The sequence below is a fragment of the Corvus brachyrhynchos genome, unplaced genomic scaffold (assembly GCF_000691975.1).
Source record: "Corvus brachyrhynchos isolate BGI_N302 unplaced genomic scaffold, ASM69197v1 scaffold346, whole genome shotgun sequence".
Classification (NCBI taxonomy): Eukaryota; Metazoa; Chordata; class Aves; order Passeriformes; family Corvidae; genus Corvus; species Corvus brachyrhynchos.
The window spans coordinates 5611605-5633766 of NW_008238644.1; the positions used below are offsets into that span (position 1 = coordinate 5611605).

The following is a 22162-nucleotide window of genomic DNA, read 5'->3' on the forward strand; positions in this document are numbered from 1 at the left end:
TGGCGAGGAGGTGACCCCACAGGCATCAGGTTCCTCTGTTTCCAAGTGTTATTCACATAATAAACACCCACGGGCATTAAAAACTTGGGAAACGATACTTTGGGGATTCTGCTGTCCACGAGTAATTGAAATCAAGGACATTTTTAGATTTCCCTCTTACTGAACAATCTGGGAGCAGAAGCGAGGACAGGGAATTGCGGGTGCTGGGTAGGTGGAGGTACCCTCACGCACCCACAGCCCCCGAGACAGTCGGTGTCTTTCCAGGAGGTCTGAAATCTCCCTGGAAAAGCTGGGACATATTGAAAATCTGCTCCGAGCTCTTAGCACTTCCTCCAGATTATTTCTTCGAGGATTTAAAAATATATTTTAAAGCACTAAAATAAATGTTAATGAGTCTGCATGGCTTGGGGCTAACAATAGTATTTCTATTTCCATCCAGCAGCCTGGCAGGGCATTTGGCGATGGAAGAGCTGGATGTGGAGACCTGGCTGTTTCTTTCTGACTTGGTCCTTGATGTCTTGAACAGTTTTATTCTCTTGTGCTTTACTTTCCCTGTTTTGCTAAATAGCAGTGAAAAAGCTTCCTTGCTTTGTTCAGGCACCTGGGATTTATCAAAGGCCTCTGGGCAAGTGTTAAATGCTGAGCTGGGTATAAAAAGCGTTGTTTAGTGTTATGTTTATACCTCTTCAATGTTAGCATGTATTTTTATATACTCCTTGCGGTGACCTTTGTGTTTTTCCAACCAAGCAGACAATCTCCTTGACTCAGGGGGTTGGTTTTTTCCACTGCCTGCCGTGGCATCTTCGAAACGATTTTGTAAATATGCTTTTTTTGGGGTGTTTTCAGTGTTTGGGCTGGGACTCACGGTGCCGGAGGTGCCAGTTGCATACAGTGGATGGGAGAGTTGCCATGAGGAAAATAATAGCATGGAAGTCCATTCTTCTCATTCCTCACCTTCCTTGTTCCTCTCAGCTACGATGAAACGATATTTTAAGGATCCCAGGCTGCCATGTTCGATGGGCAGTGATCTGGGGGGTACCCCAAGCCTTAAGGAGCCTGCACAGGAGCCGGGCACAGAGTTGGTGGCGGGGAGAGGTGTAGGAGTAAGTGGGATGGCAGGAATTCAACCCTGGCACCGTGTCAAAGGCAGTGAGCCCTGCTCGGAGCAGCTGCGTTCCCCGGGACTGCGGGAAGCCAAATGGTTTGTTTGTCTGTTTACATGGATCTGTGGGGCTGTGTAGGGGAAAACCACTTAGCAGAGATTCTGCTATTAAAGCAGATGGTGGGAGATTAATCTGGTTTTTAGGGGGGCACTTGCTGGTACGATGACCACGTTATTAATTCCTTCCCGTGCTAGGAGTCCTTCCGTCGTTCCAGGGGATGGGGGAATTGTGTTTCCTGAAGCTCTCAGCTCCTTCCTCGCTTCCTCACAAGCTGATGTGGTATTTTGGGAAGCAGAGGAGCGCTTGTCAGGGTCGTTGCTGCAGTTCCTCTACCCGTGCTCCTTCCATGCTGTCCTCTGCTCCAGCCCTTCCCCGTGCTCCCACAGCAGTTCCAGCTGCCTCCTGGCCCTCCTGCAGACCAGCAGCAGTCCCTTTGCTGCTGCTGGAACGCTGGTTGGTAGCCTAGATTCCCTTTTTTCCCCTTCCATTTTAGAAATTGCTCTTTTTTTCCCCCCTGCCGTATCGCTGACAGCCGCGTTCTCCTTGACAGTTGTGATATTTGTATGTGTGCATAAAAACAGTAGGAAGCATTTATGTAGGTGTCACTAATTTAATTTAATATAATCTGATCTGTATGTATAGGGGAGGACTGCTCTGCACTGAAAATGCTTCTCTTTATTTTCCAGTCTCCATCGTCATCAAATACAACTCCTGTCATTCTCCTCTTCCATTCACCTACCCAAAGACCAAATCTGGAAATAGTAACCAAAAGAGAAGCCTACGTCACACACAGAGCAGGGAAAGGTTGAAATAATTGAAGGGTAAGTGATTTTTTTTCTTTTCCCTCTTATTCTGTGTGTAAAGCTACAATAGGAAGTGCAAGACTGTGTAAAGAAGCTGTTAAGCACACACACAGCTGCTCTGTGTGCAAAGTGGAAAAAATGACTGAAATCCTGCTTTGCTGATCAAAGAAAGGTGAGAAAGTACCCAGGAGGGCCAATTTGGAGTGTTGGTGCTGGTTCTGCTCGCCCTGGATCCGTTTCTGCTCCTGCCTGGGCGGGAGCAGAGGCTCTGCACAGGCTGGCATGGCTTTGGCTGGTCTGAAGGAGCTTCCCAGCTGGGAGGGAGCCGGGATATCGGAGTCTCCCGCTGCTGAAGAGCTCTTGTGTCATTTCCTTCTCTCTTCCCCACTTCAAACCCCTCTCAGCTGGGGTGGTGAGCTGTGTGCGTGGGGCAGGATGTTTTGCCTTGCTCCTGCTCTCTGCAATCCCTTTTCCTGGAGAGCAACCTGGCGGTGCCTGTGCCGGGATTTTCCGAAGGGAAGCGTCGATGGGGGCTGGAGGAGGAACAAGCTGACTGGCAGAGCAAGGAGGCCTCTCCCTGGAAGTGTTTGCCTTCAGGCTTTCCTTTTGCTGCGAGGGTGGCGAATGAGATAGGAGGAGATAGAAAAGCAGCTTTTGTGAAATTCAGAACCCTGGCTGAAGCATTAGTGAGCTCCAAATGGTAAGGAGCTCATTTTCCCACCCCATTCCCAGCTCTGTGCTTGCATATATTGTATTTCCACACATGTCCTGGTGTGGATGGACAGGATATGCCTTCGCTTGCGTTTGAGAACTTCTCTTTAAACATCTGGGTTTTTTGGTTTATTGCTGTTGTGGGTTTGTTGGTTTTTTTTTCACCCCTGCAATGTTTGTTCATGCAAAATTCATATCTGGGAAGGGCATCTTAGATCGCTGCTTCTGAGTCAAAAAGGGAAAGTATGGAAGTGAAAAGAGAGATTGTATCGTTTAAGAAATATGATTCATGAATTAATCCTCGTCTGCTCCACCATCTGTGGCGTGTGTTTCAACACAGAAATCCTGGGTTATATCTCTTTAAAAAGCTTTCTTCTTGCTCACTGCCTGAGTTTGCTGCAGCTCTAATGGGGAATTCGCTTCTTTTTGGGGAGAGAGCAGTGGGTTTTATTCATAGCCTGGGCAGGTTACCCCAGCCTGTGTCCAAGCTGTAGGTCGCTGAGGAGGGTGCAGAGCTCTGTGTTTTGGGGAGTGCCAGCTCTCTGTGCAATGCCATGAGCCTGATGTGCAGGCAAAGCTCGTGCCTGACTGTTTTTGCTGTGGAATTGTGGCTGGATCTCTGGAGCAAGAGATGGGCAGCAGTGGCAGGAGGTGCAGGAACCGGTCAAGATCCTTCTGGAAAAGAAGTGACTCTTTCTGAAATGGACTGGGGGGTATTTTGGACTTGTGCTCCAGAAAATAAAGCACTGAGGTAGTTCCCATCCTGTCTTTCCTGGTGATGTTTTTGTAATTTCTTGGTAGATACAGAGAAAGGAAAGGGGAGGTTTCCCATCTTGGCCCCAAAAAGGAGCTGCCACGCTTTGTGCCTCCAGGAGAAATGGGGGATGAAGGGACACTGGGAGTTCTGGGGGTGACCTTTTTCTGAGTGGATTCTTTGAATTGTTTCCCAGATTTCTGCAGGGAGCAACTTTCCTTTTTAAACATATTTCTCAGGTTCCTCTTCCTGAAGCAGGTGAGACCCAAGATGTGTGAGCCCTTTTCATCCTTCCTGGACAGCGTTGCAATACTGCATCCACCATCAATCCCTTTGCTGGATCGCTCCTTTTCCTGGCCCTGGGATTTGCCCCATCAGTTTTCTCCCATGCCTCATGTGAGATGCTGGTAAAAGCCTGAGTGTTTTCCCCGTTGTTCTGGAGGATGATCCAAGGTGGTGCATGTTGGGTGGCCTCAGCCCTTGCCACAGCTCACGGTGGCCTCAGCCCGTGGCTCGGTGATGCTCCCACGTGGCCACAGCCCCTCCTGTGCCGGTGCCACTGATGTGAGCACGGCCCTGGCCAGCTCTGCTCCCGCTGATGGATGGAGGTGATCCAGGAGCTGAGTCCCACAGTGAAATATTGCGGGTTTATTGCCTTCCCATTCATCCTGTTTTCACGCCTTTCTGCCTCCCTGACTCATTGCCACCCGGCCTCTGCTTGCAGCTCCTCTTTGCTCTGGGAACACCCACTGGACAAGGCTGGAGCGTGGCAAAGCCCTGATGCTTCCCATTGCCTTGGGAGCTTCTTTTTTAATTGAATGGCTAAAGCCAGACCAGGAAAGGAAAATGCCTTTTGTCAGGAGCAGCAGGAAAGTGTTAAAATGAAGGAGGATGTGGGGGATGCTGTTCTGTAGCCAGATGCTGAGCCCATCGAGGCTCTTGCACAGTCCCTAAGAAAGGTTTTCCCATTCCCTCCATTATCACAAATCCCCCTCCTGCCCACTCATCAGGGAACCCTTGGATGTGCAGGTGCTTCATGACACAAAACATCCCACAAGCATGCGTAAATAGCTGTGTCTGAAGGGAAAAGGCTGTCAGCAGTGGTTCAGCAAATGTTCAACCCAAATTGGAATCAGGCTGAAATACATCCCTGTCCCAGGGACAGCACCCAGGGAAGGGCTGGAGCTGTGCCAGGGGAGGTTTAGGTTGGATGTCAGGAAAAAGTTCTTCCCCCAGAGGATGGTGGGGCACTGAACAGGTTCCCCAGGGAATGGGCACAGCCCTGAGCCTGCCAGAGCTCCAGGAGTGTTTGGACAACACTCTGAGGGACAGGGTGGGATTGTTGGGGTGCCTGTGCAGGGCCCGAAGTCGGATTTAATGATCTTGTTGGTTCCCTTCCAGCTCAGGATATTCCATGATTCTCTGCATGGAAAATGCTGGTGGGAATTCAGGCCAGATGGGCTCCTGGCTCTCTGTCCATCTCACCCACACAGACACACCTGGGCGTTCACAGATTTGCCAGTCACTTGCTCGCTCCTCGTGTGCCTTTACAATATTTTGCAATTTTGTATATTTCTTAACTGCCTCGATCATTTTTGTTTGGTGAGGGTTTCTGAGCTTGTTTGCCATTCTTCATCTGCCCCCTGCTAGTCTGGGAAGCAGAGATGGTTTCCTAGGGGCTCTTCAGCAAACCTCCACCTCTGTCAGGTGTGCGCTGGTCCCTCCTGTGCCAGCTGATGCTGGCAATCACTCTTCCAAAGTCTCCATAAAACAAGGACTTTGTGCCTGGAGAAGGTCCTGTGCTTACCTGCATGGCCAATGCTGGCATTTTGTGAAATACTTTGAGCCCCCACAGAAGCTCTGCTGGTAAAAAAACCCAAACAAACCAACAAGAGGTAAAACAAATCCTATGAGAAATTGAAAGCAGAGGCAGTCCAGGCATTTTGATAAGCAGATTCCATTAGCCACAGGTTTTACTCTTTATTTTAAGCTTTGATTAAAATCAGCAGCTTTTATTTAAAGTAAATGAAGGTGAGCTTCATGCTCACCCTTATTTCCACCAGAGTGGGGTTGTAAATGAGGGGTTTGGTGGATCCCCCTCAGCTTCTCCTCCCTCTTCAGGGTCCCCCCTGATTAGAGAGGGTCCCCTGGCAGGGTGACAACGCCGGTGGCAGAGGACATGGGACCTTCCTCCAAGGTTTCTCATGGACAGAGAAAGGAGAAGCATTGGTTCCCCATCAATTCTTTAGGACCCCAGTGAAACAGCTGCTTGTTTCTCCTAAACAATTGTGCCGAGGCGGAAATTGGCTGGTGTCTGTACGGACTTTTTGGATGGGGAAAATTAAGCAGTAATAGCTGGAAAAATAATATGGGCTATGAGATAATAGATGCCTGAGGGATAAAATTAAGCAGTATTTTACAACGAAGGAAGAGGGTTTGGCAATAAATAGTTTGCCTTTGACTTTCTTTTGTTTGCCAGAGGACTGATGTTGTTTGGGAGACGTTGTCCTGGGGTGTATTTTCCAAGCAGATGTAGGAAAACAGTGAAGGTGTGGAGGGTTTTCAGTCCCTCCCAAGAGAGCTGGTGCCAGGCCGGGGTGCAGCTCGCACTGCCAGCGTGTTGGATGTGACAGGATGTGACACTGGAGCTGCTGTGGGGAATCCCCCCTGTGCAGGGGGATGTTTAGAAGAGAACAGCAAGGTTTACCAAACAAAACGGGGACAGGATTGGGTTTAAATGCCACAGGGAGTCCAGAAGGCCCAGGAAGGGGCGGTGGCGTGTTCAGCACCCCATCAGGGTCTGAGTGGAGGTGATTCCCACTCTCCCTGAGTGCTGTCCTGTGCAGAAGCGCCTTCCCAATAATGCCACGACACTGGGATTTGGTTTTGTTCTGCCATCTCTCCATAATGTGCCTTTCCATAACAGCTCCGTGAGCACCTGGCTAAGGAGGTCATTTGGAAATGCTCTTTTCTCCATTTCATGTGCCTCATACCACCATCCCCTTCCACTTGTGCACAGGGAATGTGCCACGCTGGGCTGGGAAAACGCCTGGTGCCAGTGAGAAACATCCCGGGGAGTGCAGGGCTCTCTCTGGGCTCCAGGGGCACCATCATGGGCAGGGCTTGTTCCTCTTCACTTTGCATGAGAGAAAAGCACAGTTCAAACAGAGCTGCAAACCCTGATCCCACCTTCCCAGGGATGGATTTGGGTGCAGCAGGTTGGGATACGAGGTCTTTAGCCCAGGCCAGCTGCTGAGAGCTTTTAATTTCACAAACCTCAGGGAAAGCCTCCCTGCCAGCTGGAGGGACTTCCTCAGAGTGGATGGGTCTTGGGAGAGTCCCGAGGTGCAGAGTCCTGGCTGTCCCTGGGAGCTGAGTGGGACTTGGGAATGCTCAGCACCTCTGCAAACGAGGCCAGACTGTCTCATACATCCAGAAGGGAATCATTAAGTCGCTGTGCATTGAGCCTCTGTTTTTATTCATGGAGTGTAATGTGATTCATTTGCCCTTTTGCTCTCGTGTTGAGAAGGCCGTCATCTCGTATGCATCGCTGGCTGCAGGCACAGCTCTGCTTAGTTAATATTTTCTGGGTTTTTGGCTGGGAGGGAACAGACATTCTCATCATGTGCAGAGCGGCCACGCAGCTGAGTGGCCACAAATCCGGTGCTCTCCCAGCCCTGGTGGGGAGCATTTAGCTGAGCTCAGCTCTCCTTCTCCAAACCTCCCGGGGAGGATCCCTTCTGCTCCAGCCCCTCGTGCCAGGGCAGTGCTGGAGCCCCTGCACCTCATCCAGGGCAGCGCTGGAGGCAAGAGGGACACGCTGGGGCAACAGCATCCTTGGGTGTCCCAGTGACACCCAGTCCCCAGCAGCTCCTTGCAGAGTGGGGGTGAAGCTGTTTGCTGGGGAACCCAAACCCCAGGCTCGTGGATGTGGCCCAGGATCCTGCTGACACATGGTGGGATGCAGGATGGGACCTCGTTCTGCTCGATGAACTGATTAAAAACGGGTGAAGGACACTGTGGGTGCTCACTGCTGCAGGTCTCTCAGTGCAGCTGAATGCAGCCAAGGGAAATTATTCCTCCTTGGAGCTAAAAGAAAAAAGACACCAAGCAGGGCAAGAGCAGAGGATACAAAAGGATGGGCAGAATGCAATTTTTTTTAAAAGTTAGCATGGGAAGCATCAATTAAGCCACTAATTCCTAAAGAACATTAATGAGTAAACCAGTTGGAGTCACCACCTCTCGTAGTGGGACAGGCCCAGCGCGCTTCAACTCCGCATGTTGGATCTCCAGCTGCAAAACAAGGAGTCAGAAACTCCTTCCCACCCCTGAGTGTCGTGGCCAGCCCTTTTTAATCACAAATCCCTGACCTCTGTCCTGCTGTCAGATTCCAAGTGGTCACCCTGCATGGCCCAGTGGCCATCTCAGAGTCCTCAGGTGACCCTGGGGTTCTGATGCTGCAGGGTCACAGTGCGTGTGAAAATCAGTGAGATTTTAGAAGCAAAGGGCAGGAGGAGGAGAGTTAACTCCATGTGTTTCTTTTCTTTTTTGCCACATCCTCTTCTTCCTTGTTTTTTTATCCCCCCCATACAGTTCAGAGCCCAAATCCATGCTGGGAAGGACCCACAGAAAACAACATCTGAGGCACAGGCGAGGGGGAAGGCAGGAGCCGGGCGCTCAAATTGATGATTTTCTTACACTTTGTTGATGGGGAGGCATAAAAGAGGGTCAGGTGTGGATAAAGATAAGGGGATAGGGTTTTCCAAAGAGCTTGGAGCCAGGAGCAGTTTGGGAAGGGGAGATTTTTAGCCTCCAAGGATTTGGGCAGACAAAAGAGGTGGAAGCAGGGACGTAACAACGCCGACCTTCTCCGCTCTTTGTTTGCAAGAAATGCACAAATCACTGCTGGTATTGCTGAGTGCTTTCCTGCTGCTTTGTGGCTTGATTTGGAGCTGCAGCCGTTCTGAGCCTGGTTCCTGACTTCCAAAAAAGCCACAAAAAAACCCCCCAAACAACCAAACAAATCCCAGCCGACGGAATCGGAATCGTTCCCTCCGTGGTGCCCGCCGGGAGGACCAGGTCACCAACACCTTCACCTTGCATCAGCGTTAGGTCCTGGGTGGATTTGGTGCAGATTAGTGCCTTTTGGAGAGTTCTAGAAAGGTCAGAAACAGCGAAGAAGCTCTAATAGCAGTGTAGCAACCAGCTGGCTGCGTTGGGTTTCATTTTACTGCCATAGTAACACCAGGAGCCTCGGTGTCAGTACCGTGCCCACTGAATGCCAGTGCCCCCCTCTTTTTGTCAAGAGACAAGCCCATAAGAAGGTGTTTTCTTCCTGAGGAGTTTCTCTGAGGCAGTAATGGGCTTTTTGGAGGGTTTGGGCCTCGTACCCAGAGATGTAAGGTGGGTGATTTACAAGGCACTGTGCAAATGCCAAATTGTTAGGCAGAACTGCTGCTGATTTAGAAGGCAGTTAAAGCTCTGAATGTGCCAAGTGCCAGTAGAGTGTTTCTACAGATGGAATAACTGGAAATATTGGAGAGATTCCAAAGGTTTAATCAAATTCAACCAGGTTTTTTTTCCCCTTTTTCTTTTTTTTTTTCCTTTTTTTTTTTTTTTTTTCTAAACTGCAGAATTCTCTGAGGGATGCGGGTTGAAATAGTAGATTATTCCACTGCCTTTAGTACCGTGGGGGAGATTCTTACAGATGAACATACAGCTACACACAGGACTTTGAAGCACATAAGTGGGTCTATAAACGAGGGCTGCAGCAGCAATGCCCTGAAATGCTGGGCCAGAGTAGGGAACATCTCAGATATCCTGGCAGGAGGCTCCTTGGATGCGGAATGATGGGTTTCCAGTCCCACAGCACAAAGGGAAGTGGCAGGCCCAGGGGCCCCGGTCCAGTTCTGCTGGACCCAGGCAGGTTTTGGTGGGATTCTGGGCATCTCTCCGTGCTCGCAGCGCAGCGCTGGGACGTGCATATGTTTCTGCACAGATGCCCACCTTCCTCTAGTCTTGTTGACAGCCTTTCCAAGGCTTCTTGTTTAGCCAGACCATATGTGCTTGGGCATGGAGATAGTGGGATGTGGAAAGAGCAGCACATTATCCTTGGGCTACAAACACCATCAGGAGCAATTCCCAGCAAATTTTGCCGGCGCAGAGATCCAGAGCTGCCGATCCCGCGTCGCAGGGCACGCCGAGCTATCGGAGGCAATTTCTCCCCTCATTTGTCAAAACCAGGTTCCAGAAAGCCATTTCCCTTTGTTCTATCCCCAAACCAGCTCTCCCTGTCCACTTCTTGAATATTCATCCAAAGCATGGATGAAGGCCACCAGGGAGAGGGGAAGTGGTGTCTCCAGGTGACGCTTTGCTGCTGAGGCGATGTGGGACCCAGCTGGGGAAGGGGTTGGAAGTCTTTCCATGGGATTCCCCTTGTTGGTACAGAAAATGAAGAGCCTATCCCCATTTCTGGCAGCAGGGTTTTGTTGAGGGTGAGGTGGCAGGGCCAGTGTGTGGCTGTGAGGAAGGGCTGCCCCAGGAGTGATGCTGGGACAGCGCTGGAGCTTTTACCTTGCTGGGTTGGGTTTTTTTAAGCAACATTTTTGGGTTTCGCCTAAAATCAGATGGCCTGATTGGATCCATTCATTGTCATTTATTTATTCTTGTAAGAGGAGAAGTTTCCTGCTTTTCCTGGAGTGTTTGGTATTGATCCTCCCTGGAGTTGGGGCTGTCCCTCCAAGGCACTGCTGTACTCCGGCACAGACCCCGTGTGGCTCCGTGCAGTGTTTCTCATGGAATAAATCGCTCCAAAGCCATTAGCCTCAATGCCACAGTCCGCTGCTCCTGCTTTTCCTGCCCCCACCTCCACCCTGCCATTGATCCAGCCCGCTCCCTGTTTGCTGCAGTCAGGGCTGCCTCTGCTGCTGCGCACAAATTGCCTTAAAATTGAATTGGTTAAAACCATTTCATAAACATTCCCTCCCTTTCCTGATCCTGGCCACTGCACCAGCCAGGGCTGGAGCTGTCTTGTGATTTTACCTGGCTAAGGGGTGGGGCAAGATTCCCAATTTTGTGTGTGTGTTTGTGTGGGTGGTTTTTTTAAATTAAAGCCAGTGAAAAATTAAAACTGGCGTGATTATAGGAATTGGGTCTCTGAAGATGCTGCTGTCTATGGATCTGCCTCCAAGGTGGTATATCCTGCTCAAAGGATGTCCTGGTGTGCCTCAGCTCCTCTTGGCTTTGCAGGGATTAGGATTCACTCTGTGCCATGTGCCACCAGCCTCTCTGAGGTGAGAGCTCCAGTGCTCATGCTGGGCAGTGCTCCAGCAGCTTTGAGGCACCAGGATCATTGTTTCCCTGCTGACGTGGTTGTGGTGTGACCAGAGGCGGTCTGGAGATGTGGAGTTGTGGGATTTTGGAGGTGTTTACTGGTGTAACACCCTGGGGTACAGCAGGTCCACAGCGGCATGGTGATGATGCCCAGGATTTTGGAGCACATCACTCCAAAGCACCTGGGGATTGCAGGGAGGGGAGGTGAGCCCGTGCTCCCTCCCTGGAGCTGAGGAGATGTGCTCACCTACAGAGGTGTGGATGCCTCTGCCTGGGGCTGCAGGAGCACTCTGAGCCAGTGACACAGGAACCCTCTGTATCAGACACATCCAAACCCATCTGTGCTGATGCCAGAAAGCTTTTGTAAGGACTGTGGGCAGAAGGCTTGGAAATAAGAAACGGTTTTGCAGGCAGTTCTGAGAGTCACCCCGAAAAGGTGTGTGTACAAAAGGTGGCACAGTGCTCCCAGCAGCTGGTGATGTTCCATTGTTCCTCATTCACCATCCTTCCCTCCAAACTCCTCTTCACTCCAAATACTCTCACAAGAGCCCTTCTGCAGCAACGTTTATCTCGAGTGCTGCTATATCAGGATCCATCGACCTTGTCCTAAGATCATCTGCACCCAGTCGAAGCTCTAAGGGTGGAAGAGTGACATGAGCTCTCTGCTCCTCTGGGCCTGGTCTTTGGTGCTGCTGAGAGGCTGGCTCGGGGTGGGACTTGCTTGGTGAGGGGGTGACCCATCCCAGAGCATCCCTGTCGTGGAGGGGCCCAGCCCAACGGGATCATCTCTCTCCAGGAGGTGCCCAGGACCCAGCTAAGCCTCAGTCCTCTGGCACCCTCTCAGCCAGCTTGCAAATCCTGGTGGAAATCTGCTTCAATTCAGTCTTCTCCTAGGATTCCTCCTTCCTGCCCTTCCCCAGGGGCTCTTGGTCCTGCAGTCTCTGCCTCTGGAACGCCCCTTGCATCTCCTGGGGAATATCCTGGCTGGGCCTTCCCAACACTTGCAGGTTTCCTCTTGCGTTACCCTGAAAGTGGTTTGAACAAGCTCCTGCAGGAATACTTCCCATGCCTACAGATCCTCCCTAAACTCTTCTCTAACGTCTTGTCTGCAGGGGATGATGGCGTGAAGGGACAGCAGACACATCTGGCATTGTGAAGCCTCATTGTGCCCTCACCCTGTGACCTCTCTGCCTGCTGTGGCTCCTCCACCCTTGTGTGTTGATGGCAAACACGGTGCTGCTGCATCCAGTCAATTTTTCTGTGTCATGACACCTGTTCATGGTTCTTCTTTAGGTCTTTCTCATATGATAATGATGATATGAAATTAATGTGGTTAATGGTGGTGAGGCCCTGGCACAGAGCAGCTGTGGCTGCCCCTGGATCCCTGGCAGTGTCCACGGCCAGGTTGGACAGGGCTTGGAGCAGCCTGGGATGGTGGAAGGTGTCTCTGCCCATGGCAGGGGGATGGAATGAGATGTTCTTTAAGGTCCCTGCCAGCCCAAACAATTCTGCGAGTCTTATTGACAGCCCTGAAGCTCACCTAGAGAACCTAACACCGGTGGTGCAAATTTATTTGCACATTTTAGTTCAGACAGGGCCATCTTCAAGTGCAGACAGCAATTTCAGTTTCCACTTAGGTGTTGTTGTTCCTGTTGTACTGTCAGGCAGGAGGTGGCCGTGCTGCTGATGCCTGTGTCAGGCTCAAACCGGGCTCAGCAATAAACCTTCCATCAGGAAATCCCTGGTTTACTGCTGCTCTGGGGCCAGATTGGCACTGCTGCCAACATGTTGTGGTCTCAGCCCTACTTCTCATCCTCAGACTCTTCCTTTACATCTCTTTTGAAATATTATTACCCCATGTGCCTGATTTCCTCTCTTCTCCCAAGAAAAAAGAGAAGGAAATTTGCGTTGAAAATGTTGTGTGTCCGTGTTCTACGGCACTGACCTCGTGTGCCACAACCAGATGCCACCCCAGATCTGCTTAGGTTTGCTTGGCTGTGCTGTCCTGCCCTTGCTGGAGAGGACAGGACAGGGAATGACACCAGGTGCAGCCTGAAACCCCTCGCCTGAGGGGCCTCTGTACTCGGGCAAACTGAGTGCTCCTCATTGAGATTTTCAAAGGAGAGAGATGGAATCCCACCCCAAAATGAGATTATAAACCAGAATCTCCTCTTCTGGGACAAGTGCCCCAAAGAACAATGTTTTGAGGCTCTCTCTCAGGTTTTCCTCTTTTTTTCAGATGGAACAGAACATTTCTTTCCAAGGAAGTGGAGGAAACATGAACTGTCTCTCCCACTCAGTACTGATTTTTTTGCCAGCTCCTGGTGGTTGTTCCCCTGCCCTGGAGCTGACAGGGAGGCACTGGGCTGTCCCTGGAGCCATCACCCACCTGGGACCTGCTGCTGCTCTTCCCTCCTCTCCTTCCCCTTCCCCTTCCCACACCACCCAGTGCTCGTCCTGTGGCTCTTGGCCAGACAAGGAATTTAGTATTCAGGAAGTTGGGAAGTTTGACTGTCCTTGGTCTAATTAGTTCCTTAAGCACAGGGGAGCTCAGATCACAGCTCAAATGGCTGTAATTTGAGTGAGCTTGAGACAATGGGAGAGGATTAAGTAGCAAAATTGTGTCTATTACTTTGGCCAAAAAAACCCCAAAAAACCCTATTCAATTTGAGTAGAATATATAATTTTCCAAGCATGAGGGTTAGATATTAATGTGGGCTTGGCAGAGTTCATCATTTGTAAGACTGCACTGAGAGTTCTTCACGTGCTGAGATCTGAGATCAAGGCTGGGAGTCGGGCACAACTTTCTGGAAATTCTCCTCCGAACAAATAATTGGCCTCAACAAAGAGGAGACTGGGGAAGATTTAATTGCTTATTTTTGTAGGAGGTCCTCTTAAACGGTCTTCTGGTCTTAAATCCTGTGGCTATCTGTAACATTTTGGAGGTGGCTTTTCTCAGAGAGGGGGCCTGCAAGTGTCTGCCTCCCTTTTCCCAGACTAAGAGCTCCGCTTCAGGGGATCCATCTCCAGGGATCCGTGCCCTCCAAAGGGCGTGGTGGAAATACAAAACCCCAAACACCCAGGGGATTCAAAATAATGCAACCTGGAGTGAAAGCCTTCGCTTTTCCCTCTCTCTCTGTCTCTCTCTTGGCAGCAGATGTTGGAATGCAGGTGTTTTGCACGGAGAGGGCTGCAGCAGCCACAGCCCCGGCCATGTGCTGCATCCCTGGGAGTCCTAAGTGGTGTTTTCATGTTTTTAGTGATATTGTGCAAGGCATGGCTGAGGGACAAAAGCATTCTTTGCCTATCTAGGATGGGTAAATGGTGTATTTTATCTTTTTTTTTTTCTTTCTTTCTTTTTTAATACTGTGTGCCTGCATCTGTTCCGATAGGGGAAGAACAATGCTAATTGGAACGTTGGAAGGGGTTTGGAATAAATGAGAAAAAACATTACCAGGCTGAGAAATTTAAAGGGAGTTTGGTCAAAATACTAGTGGCACTTTTAGTCAAAATACCCGAGTTTAAGCACTTCTCCAGGAGTGGTTTTAGTTGGCTTGAACTTGAGCGTGGTGAGAATAAAAGGCCTTTGATGGCTGATTTCTGCATTAGGGCAGTGTGAGAGCGTGGGTTGGATCATGGAATCGTTTAGGTTGGAAAAGCCCTTTAAGATCTTTGAGTCCAAAGATTTTAAGATCTTTGAGCGCTGTTCCTCCTGCGCTGCCAAGGCCACCTCTCACCCATGTCCCCAAGTGCCACATCCACACAGCTTTTAAATCCCTCCAAGGATGGGGACTCCACCAGTGCCCTGGACAGCTGTGCTAGGGCTGGACAGCCCTTTGGGGGAAGAAATTTTCCCTAATATCCAACCTAAACGTCCCCTGGCACAACCTGAGGGCAGGATTGTCCTGCTACTGCCTTTTATTTTCCTGCAGAGAAGTCAGGTTTGAGCATTGCATACATAGATAATGCAGCAAAACCACCCAGTTTTGTCCTTTCTTGCAATCTCATCGATGTCTGTGACCTGTGAGGGGTTGAGAAGGTGTTGGATCAGCAGATCCCTGCTGGAACCACATCCTTCCCATGCCAACCAGGAGATTCCAGGGAGCACTAAATAGGGCTCTTTTTGCTGCAGGTACTCGTGCTGCACTGGGGAATGTGCTGAGGTACCAGGCAGCTGTGGTTGCAGTTTCTGCATGGATAAAGAGGTTCCTCCACGGGCATATTTAGGACTTACAAAGCTTTTGGCTGAGAATTTGCTGTGCAGGGCAAAGGGACAACAAAACACCATAATGCTGCCTCCAGTCTCCTTCGAAGTCTGGGCAGAGGTCATGTTTACTGGTGGTTTTTTTAAATTTTGGCTTATTTCTTCAGGTCTGCCCCTTTTTTCCCCCCTCTAATCTGGAGGCTTGCTTGGTTCTCCTGCTGGCCACCTTTAAATCAACCAGAGAACGATGCACTGCCTTCACCAGCATTTCATTTATTCCTCCTGTGTTGGCTTCTTTGCTTGAAGCCTCTCAGTAGGCAAGGGGTTAAACAGCATCCTCGTGGTTCTTCCAGTTACCCCATCAGGACTGTTTAAAAATTAGCTTCTCCCCACTTGCTGCACTATAATTAGGATACAGGAGTTGTGGGGAATGATTTCACAAAGTGACTTGGTGTACTCGCCCGTGCACCCCAGGGAGCCAGGCAATTATGCATACATAATTCCACTCTTTGAATATTTTCTCTTTCTCTGCATAATTTCTCTCTATTCATCTTTCCAGTGTCCTTCTGAGATAAACTTAGAAGTCTCAGCTTTCAGAATTTAAAAAAAGCTCCTGTGCCTGCATGTGCACTATTTGCATTTAAACCAGCAGCCGTTCTCTGGGAGGGGAGAGGCCGGGGAGGAGGGCATGGAGCCCATGGAAGGAAGCAGGAGAAGCCCTTCAGTGCTTCTGGGGAAGGATCAGAGAGAGGCAGGGAATCACCAAATAGAAACATGGAATTGTTGAGGGTGGAAAAGCCCTGTCAGACCGAGTCCAGCCGCTCCCTCAGCACTGCCAAGGCCACCACTGACCTGTGATCCCAAGTGCCACATCCACACAGCTGTTAAATCCCTGCAGGGATCGAGACTCCAGCACTGCCCTGGGCAGCTGTGCCATGGCTGGACAGCCCTTTGGGCAAAGAAATTTCTCCTCAAATCCAATCTAAACCTCAACAAAAGGTTATGGCTTTGAATAACCCGATCTAGTGAAAGATGCCCCCGCTCAGAGCAGCGGGGTTGGTTGGGATGATTTTTGGGAAGTTCCCTCAAGGGATATTTTGGAGCTGCCCCTTTCAAGGGTGTGTTTTGATTCTCATACCCTGTGTGTGCCGTTCTCAGGGAATCCATTGCAGCCTGGCAGGGAAACACAAGGGACTGCAGCATCTTTCCCCTGCTCCAGTCAGTTTATCTCTATAAACTTGCTGTTGACATGATGCAATTTCTCCTGCTTGCAGTGTAGCTGTAGAGCAGCAAAGTTGTGATAAAAGACAACTTGTTGAAGGGATTCTTTGTCATGCTCACGATTCATCTACAATTCCTTTTTTTCCCTGGCCAGGAGTGTGGTGGTGCTTTGCAATTATCCCTGCATTTGATGCCTGTTCCTTCTTTTTTCCCCACCTCTTTTTCTTCCTGATTCAAGTTCCCCATTCATTCTCTCTTCCTTTTAGCTTCTCCTCCTTTTTTTTTTTTTTATTTTATCCACTACCTTCTCAAGGCACTGAAGCTGGAACTGCTTTACTGTGGTCTGAGGAAAAGCCACTGTTCTACTTCCCGAAGAAAGCTCATTGTGTAGTGCCATGAAAAACAGTTTAAACAACACAAGGGAATAAAGGCGCCGCATTTCTCTGAAAATTTTTCTTTTCTTTTCCTTTTTTATTTTTTTATTTTTTAAGGAATAATACATAAGCTGCTAGGAGAGGGCAGAAATGTCTCCTGCTTCTCTCTGGTCGTGCCTGTCAGGCTGTGAAATTCTAAGGAAACCTGCGTTTTACATGGGAGCTTGAAAGCTGGACACCCCACCTCCAAACCTTTGCTGTTCTCGGCATTATCCTCATAAGCCTAACAAAAAAAATCCTCAGATTGTTCCCAAACAGCCCAGAATCAAAGCTTACAAGGCAGTAGTGTAATTACTTGCTTTCTTTTTTGGTGCCAGTTTATTGCGATCTTCTGTAAGACACTCCAGCACGTTCAAAGGGGTTTTTTAGCAGTGAGAGCTCAGTGATTCCACTCTCAGCAGAGTTACTGGAGGCTGGCAGCAGGACAGGGATGGGTTTGGATCCTGGCTCCAGTTCTGCAAGCGAGCAGAGGCCCTGGATGTGCCAGAGCCATCCCTGCTGGACCCATCCCTGCTGGATCCCTCTTGGCCCATCCCTGCTGGATCCCCTCTTGGCCCATCTGCAGCACCTCAGCCCTGGCTACATCCATCCCTACCTGGCCAAAAAGACTTTGAGGCACCATTTGAAATTTAGTTAGTTAGTTACGTGGATGTGGCTTTTAAAATTAAAATTATTTTAAATTATATATTTCTATTATATTTTACGTATATTTCTATATTTTATATTTTATATACAGTACATACTAGATATCTATCACATATTTATCTATTTATATTATGTATTTAGAAGTCACATAAAATTAATGATACCTTAAGGAAATTAATGGGGTAATTATTATTATGACTGTTATTATTGCTATTATCATCATCATCCCTATTCTTTTCCCTCATCATCACTGCCATCATCACCACCATTCCTGGTTTTCCCCTGTCGGCAGAACTTCACCCAGCTGTGTTGCTGAGCCCTGGGGTGGTGAGGAATGATCCCTGTCTGTCCCAGGGTCAGGGAGTGCAGGGCAGTGCTGCCTGCTGGTTTAACATCAGGATCTTTATCCACAGGGATTGCTCCAGCGAGCCTCGTCCTCTGCCCAGCACATGGTGGAAAGAGGGAATTTTGGGGGGGAATTTTGTCAGCTTTTCCCATCTCTGCTCAGCATGGCCACTGTGGCATCACAAAGGAATTTAAAATTCAGTTCTCTCTTCACCACTGATGGATGTGGACAGTGAATATCCACTGGTCCCACTTCCAAGTTTGGTTACTTTTCCAGTGATTTCTTTCCCACTCATACAGCTGAGGGAGCTGGGAAGGGGCTGGAGACTTCCTGAGGGAGCTGGGAAAGGGGCTGGAGAGTTCCTGAGGGAGCTGGGAAGGGGCTGGAGAGTTCCTGAGGGAGCTGGGAAGGGGCTGGAGAGTTCCTGAGGGAGCTGGGAAGGGGCTGGAGAGTTCCTGAGGGAGCTGGGAAAGGGGCTCAGGCTGGAGCAAAGGAGGCTCAGGGGGGACCTTGTGGCTCTGCACAAGTCCCTGACAGGAGGGGGCAGCCGGGGGGGTCGGGCTCTGCTCCCAGGGAACAGGGACAGGAGGAGAGGGAACAGCCTCAGGCTGGGCCCGGGGAGGTTTAGGTTGGATGTTAAGGAAAGGGCTGTCCAGTCCCAGACATTGTCCCTGAAGGGATTTAAAATCTGTGGCACCTGGGGACATGGGTGAGTGGTGGCCTTGGCAGTGCTGTGGGAATGGTTGGACTCAAAGATCTTAGAGGGCTTTTCCTTCCTGAAGTGATTCCACGATTCTCTGATTTCATGGCTTCAAACAATGATGCTAATTTGGTGCAGCTTAAACACAGAAGAGGGAAGTTCAAACAAAATAGCTCTTTAATTGAAGCTAATAAAGAGGAAATGTTTGTTTTGCTCATATCTATGTTGTGCTTTTCTTAAGCCTGAAGCTGCACCTAGATCTTCTTGTGTTTCCGTGTGAACATTTGTTCCAATTTCTGTTTGTGCTCTGCTTCCCCAAAACACAGGCGGGGTGCAAGGGTAGGAACATTCCTGCCTAGCAAAGCCACTTTTGTGGAGTGGAATGCAAATGTTGTTTTGTTTGCAGTAGTGCTGCAGTCAGTGGTGATTATTTCAGCAATAACACCCAGAAGGAAAGTCACCCGTGGTCCATACGGTGTGTAAGTGTCAGCTTTAAGGACAAGAGTAGAAAATTGGGAAGTGATGGAGAGTTTGAGGCTTGGTAGGGAGGAAATCTGAGGTGGATTTACTGCAGTCTCAGCCATGTCTGTCACCAGCCCATGGAACAGATGACAGACACTGCCCAGGAGCCACAGAACTGTTGTTATGATCTAAACTGCACAGAGATACCATGAGCTGAACTTCTGTAATTTTCCTGCTTTTCATCACAGATTCTCCAGCAGGACTCTGTGAATGCCTTTGTGGAGCTAAGACAGGCTCTTCCTGGTGAAAAACAATTTTAGAAAAACAGGCCCCAGCAGTTGAAGTCGGGACTTGTTGATCCCAGCCACACCATCCATGGACTCATCACCTGAGGAGGTGCTGGGGACACGGGGACCGTGTCCAGCCTGGTGACACACGTGTGGCTCACGTACTCGAGCTGCTCCGGCCAGGCTTGCCCAGAGTTGCCAATCTGGACTCCACGGAGTACTTTGGAAGCTGCATCTTGGCAAGCGAGGGCTGGTGACAGATGCTCACTCTTTGTTTTTCCCGGGATAAATACGGTCAGGCTTTTAGAGGTTGTTATTATTAGCATCGGCGTTCCAGGCTTTTCAGGACAAAGTGCCTCTGCCACAGCTCCTCTCCTCAGGACAAGAAAGACATGGAGGGGCTGGAGAGGAGGGAATGGAGCTGGGGAAGGGGCTGGAGCACCAGGAGGGGCTGAGGGAGCTGGGAAAGGGGCTCAACCTGGAGCAAAGGGGGATCAGGGGGGACCTTGTGGCTCTGCACAAGTCCCTGACAGGAGGGGGCAGCCGGGGGGGTCAGGCTCTGCTCGCAGGGAACAGGGACAGGAGAGAGGGAACGGCCTCAGGCTGGGCCAGGGGAGGCTCAGGGTGGATATTGAGGAAAATTTCTTCACTGGAAGAGTGGTTAACCATTGGAACAGGCTGCCCAGGGCAGTGGTGGAGTCCCCATCCTTGAAAGTGTCCAAAATCTGAGAGGATGTGGCACTTCATGATATTCTTTATTTGTCATGGTGGTGTCCAGATGAAGGCTGGACTTGGTGATCTTGGAGGTCTTTTTCCAACCTTGATGATCCTGTGATTCTCCTCTGGTTTCTCCATTGGCTCAACCCCAGATTCCAGCCTGCTGCCTCCTCGGCTGCCTTCCAAACCCCGTTCCTCCTGCTTTTTCCCAGTGGCACAGATTCCCCAGGAGCTTGTAAAGTTTTCAAACGTTTTCTGCGACAGCGCTGTCACCCACGGGCGACACAGCATTGCAGCTCTTCCTCCACAGCCTACCTGGCAGAGGGAAAGCCTCTTCCCAGCATTGCTGCAGACACAGCCTGTGCCCAGCAGCTCCTCAGCCACGTGGGGCTGTGTGTGGCAGGAACAGAACTGCACAATGTGCTTTCATCACCTGAACCTGCACGACCTATTTCTGCCTATTTCTGCCTATTTCAGTCGGTGGGAGGCAGGAGGACGATGTTTGTTTCCTCACCTTGTTTGCTTCCCTTGGACCTGACACGGGATTTAAGTGGAGCATCTCCCTGGGCACGGCTTGCCTATCCAGGTGTTTGTTCCCCTTGGTGTTACTCTGCTCCTCCTCCTCCTCTTGTTTTCCTGCCTGTGTTGTGGCGCCTGGTGTGTTCTGCCACAAATTAGACCGTGACATTTTCACAGCAGGGATGAAATGGCTCCTGTGGGGCTCTGAGCATTGCAGGGTTGGGTCCTGCCTGGGGTCTGAGGGTACCTAGAGTGATGCTGGGGAAGGTGATGGCAGGGGTCTGGCGAGCTCAGGTGGTCACAGGTGGCTGTTCTTTTAAACCTGGATTAACAGGTGAGACTGCGTAATTAACAACATTATGAGGCACCATCAGCAGCATCAAAAAGTTGTTGCTTTGGTTCCTGAAATGCTGTTGAGGTGGGGTCATTCCTGCGGGGATGCTCCTGCCTGTGATCCTGGTGGAGTTGCTGGTGCTTGGTGTAACATGGCATGGGAATCCCACCTGGTCACCCAGTGCCAGCACTCTGGCTTTGGAAAACATGAGGCCAGTGTGTGTTAAAAGATATTTGACATCTCCTTTGCCCAGGGCATCCTTTTCTTCCGACAGCAGGAGCAGTTCTGGGGCAGGGATGGCAGGAGGGGGGGAGCATTTCTTCCCTTCATTTCCCATTGGCTTTGGGGCACAGAGGAGTAGCCTGGAGTTGTGGGAATATTGAGTCTGCCACACACAGCCCCTCTGCTCTGGAGCCAGGCTGGGAGAGCTGGGGGTGTCCAGCCTGGAGAGGAGAAGGCTCCAGGGAAGCCTGAGAGCCCTTTCCAGAGCCTAAAGGGGCTCCAGGAGAGCTGGAGAGGGACTGGGGACAAGAGATGGAGGGACAGGACACAGGGAATGGCTTCCCAGTGCCAGAGGGCAGGGATGGATGGGAGATTGGGAAAAAATCTTTCCCTGGGAGGGTGGTGAGGCCAGAGCAGCTGTGGCTGCCCCTGGATCCCTGGAAGTGTCCAAAGCCAGGCTGGACACTGGGGCTCGGAGCACCCTGGGGTAGTGGAAGGTGTCCCTGCCCATGGCAGGGGTGGAACAAAGTGATCTTCCAGGTCCCTTCCAGTCCAAACCATTCTGTGATTCTGTGGTTTGCTATAGAGGGAATTTCTCTTTTCCAACTGCATCATGTGGGATGTGGACACTGATATTTGGGATATGCCAAAGGCGGGCAGACCAGAATCCCGTTTTTTATCACAATACTCTTTGATTAAGATCATTACAGCAACTGGGAGCAGCACTGCTGCTACGAGTGAGTTGGTATTTCTGTCTCACAGGCTGCAGCTCAGTGTTCAAGCTGTCAGCCCAGATGCAATTTAAAATTAAAAAAAAAAAAAAAAAAAACCAACAAAAAACAAAACCCAAAAAAATAACAGAAAGCCGAAAATGGTTTTCATCCATTGAGCCATTTTAGAGCTGTGGTTTTAAAAAGTAGATTCTAACTTGCTGGGGAATATTTTTATGGATATGCATCTAGGTGGTGTAAGATTTTCAAGAAGAATCTCTTGTACATCTTCAGTTTTTCTTTAGTTTGTCATGTGAGAAGGTGCTCATGCCTGTTTAAGGGGACCTTTGATGGGGAATTGGTACCAAACACAACTGCTCTTTGCAGACTATTTTAAGTCCAGTTCAATTTGCCACTCAGAACTGGTTTTTTGCTTGTTTTGAACCTCTGTAAAAAGAGGGGAACAATGCAGTGTCTTGTAGCTTTGCATTTCCAAGCAAATCAGCACCATTTAATGCGATGGTGACATCATGCAGGTAAATCAGAGCAGGAACTGTAGCAGCTGTGAATGTGTAAGGGTGGACTCAGGGGAAAATAC

The 22162-nt window shown here is 49.9% G+C and overlaps 1 protein-coding gene across 1 annotated transcript in view; it reads left to right on the forward strand.

The window, feature by feature from the left end:
* Positions 1 to 22162, forward strand: part of KIAA2022 (KIAA2022 ortholog) — a 175419-nt gene that overhangs the window by 122602 nt on the left and 30655 nt on the right. The window contains exon 3 of the mRNA XM_008636274.2: positions 1850 to 1984. The gene's annotated coding sequence lies outside the window, so the exon portion shown is untranslated. The remainder of the gene's footprint in view (positions 1 to 1849; positions 1985 to 22162) is intronic.